The sequence below is a fragment of the Condylura cristata genome, unplaced genomic scaffold (genome assembly GCF_000260355.1).
Source record: "Condylura cristata isolate star-nosed mole 26May11 unplaced genomic scaffold, ConCri1.0 scaffold00014, whole genome shotgun sequence".
Classification (NCBI taxonomy): Eukaryota; Metazoa; Chordata; class Mammalia; order Eulipotyphla; family Talpidae; genus Condylura; species Condylura cristata.
This window is the reverse complement of record NW_004567115.1, coordinates 50,575,535-50,578,185: the sequence shown is the minus strand read 5'-3', so window position 1 is coordinate 50,578,185 and position 2,651 is coordinate 50,575,535.

Below are 2,651 nucleotides of genomic sequence, written 5' to 3'. Positions count from 1 at the left end.
CCTCACCCCACCCGGGCGGCCCACCGCCTCTGCCCCGAGGCGCGTCGGGGTCGGGGCGCGGCGCCTTACGCGCTGGATTTGAGCCGGGCTTAGGTCAACAAAAGCCTCCATGTTGGCGTCGGGGCAGATGGCGGCGGCCGGCCCCGAGGGGGCGTGGGCGCGCCCAGCGAGCGCCCGGTCGGCCTGGCCCTCCGAATAAACCCCAGGAGGCCGCGCCGCCCCCGCCCCGGTCGAGGGCCCCGAACCCCGGCCCCGCGGGGTGCGGTTGTTACCGCAGTTCAACCCGGGCCGAGTCACGAAACTCGCATTTATTTTCTGGCCAGGAGCAGATTTCCCTTTATTTCTGTGGGGTTTCCTTACGTGGGGTTGCCGGGAGCCGGACTCGTGGCCAGAAGAGGCGTCACAGAGGCGCCCCTCGTGCAGCTACCCCGGTTCCTGCCTGCGGATTCCAATGCTGTGCTCCCCCGTTAGAGCCCACACTTACTGCCCCCCCGCTGTCTGCTGTCGGGGTTTTCCATTTCAGGGGTTGGTGTGCTTTAAATGAGCTTCAATAAATGATAGGTAATTGCGAAACTTACGTCCAGTAAATGCTGTAGAGTTGGGGAGGGAATTCTTACAATTCAGAAACAGGCAAAAAAGAACGGTCCCTTAAGTGAACCTGAAGGACCTGTGCCATGTAATGCAGGCTCGACAGTCAGTCCGGATACTGCTGTGAGAATGATGGTGCCCGCTTTCCTGCCGTGCCAAACCAGCTACAGAGAAATTTTGAGACCTGGGACTTAGCTTCTGCCTTGTTCTTTCCTCCATTGCAGTGAAAGTTGCTGAAACTTCAGAGGAGTAGTGAAAGGATTGCAGAAATCTAGCAGTTTAAAAGAGACATTTTACGGCTTTTCCTTTCATGAATCCTAGGGAAAGAGCAAGTGGAAGAATCTTGGATCACCTACCTAGATGGTATTTGTGAATTTTAAGCCAAGAGTGCTCTGGTTTTCGGGCCCTGTTGCCTTTCCCTGGGCTTCATTGCCTTAAAGAGAGAGTAAATAGCCTGAAGTCCAAAACAATTTCGAAAAAAAAAGTCTGCAAACTGGAGTATTTACATGCAAGCCCCAGGTGCTTGACAAAAAAGATACATGTATTTTTCTTTATGAATCTTCAATGCGGATTTTGCATATGAAAATTCTGGGCATAGACCACAGACTACAAAGATTAAAATAGTATGTATTTAAAAAAAGAATCTTCCTATCATGCGGGGAATTTTCTTACTTGGTTGAGGGAGTTCAGAGAGAAAAGGTGAGAAGAGAATTGGGGGAGCACTGGGGGGTGGAGAAGGATGGGGGGAGGGCGGCGTTGGCTGTGCCTGGACCCTGGGAAGACAGCCCTGAGCAGTGGGGTGGGGGGCGGCCTTGAGAGAGGCACACATAGGCGGCCTCTCCTAGCTCTGATAACAGCCAAGTTTGCTTACCCAGGGGACGGGTCCTGGGAGACGTCACAGGCAGTTCTGCAGTTGTGTGAAGGTCAGTTGGAAGCTTTGTGTAGACAAAGCTATTGATAGATGGTGGAGCCTTCCACCACACTGGGCACCTGTGAGGCTTGCTGTGGTCCGTCTTAAAGCAAGACCACCATGTTTCACATAACTGAGTAACCCTTCCCTCCCTCAACTCTCTCTCTCTGTCTCTCTCACACACACGCACATGCACACATGCACACACACACACCCCTTGTGACTCATATAGGTCAGGAGAAAACCAAAAGTTCCAGAGTGAGAGGCAGGGGGAGGTGCCTGCTGGGCACCCTAGTCCATGTGAGGCTCAGAGTGGGCAGCCTAGTGGCCGAAGCAGGCTGCAGCTAACACGTAACATCAGACCCCTGAGGTCTAGGTGGGGCCAAGTGAATACGGGAGCCCTGAGGTGCCCGTGAACATGCCCTACTTAAGCCTGGAAATCAGATGTTCACTCTCAGTGGCCCACACAGGGAAGGTGGCTCAGCAGCAGAGGATGCCAGGATGGGCTTCCACGAAAACCTGATCAGACAAGCACAGCAAACTCCTAGTCAACTGAGAACTCTCTCCATCGCCCCCTGTCCCACCCTCCTTGAGGTCGAAACTGCAGGTGCATAAATTCTCCTACATCCACAGACTGAGTTTTCCATCATAAGTGGAAGCACCCTGGTTGAACCTGCTGCTTCGTCTGTGTCTCTAAGACACTCACTCAATACAAATTCCAGCAGCAAGCAAGCCTTTCTGCAAGATGGTTTCCCCACGACGCCACACATAGCGGATGCCCTGGTCCTGCGAGTGACAGCCAGAGCCAGTGGAGGCTGAAGGAAGCACTCAGGATGGAGGCCTGACTGTGAGGGCCTGTGGCGAGCGAGCGCTCCAGAGAGGGGCCTGGTGGAGGTGGGGGCTTCATTTAAGAAACAGCTGACAGTGAAGGGCGACTTACAGTGTTAAGTATTGACAAATCGGCCAGGTCACAAGGAGGTGCTATGCCCAGATTCGAGTTTCCCAAAGACCACCAGGGAGCCGATCCTGAAGCAAAGCACACCAGGGTCTTTATTGCCAGCTCGAGCCTGGGCTCCCAACACGCCCTAACGCAGCAGCCGAAGTGGAAAGCCCAGAGCTCAGGGAAGGCAGGGTTTTTACTATGGAAGAGGGG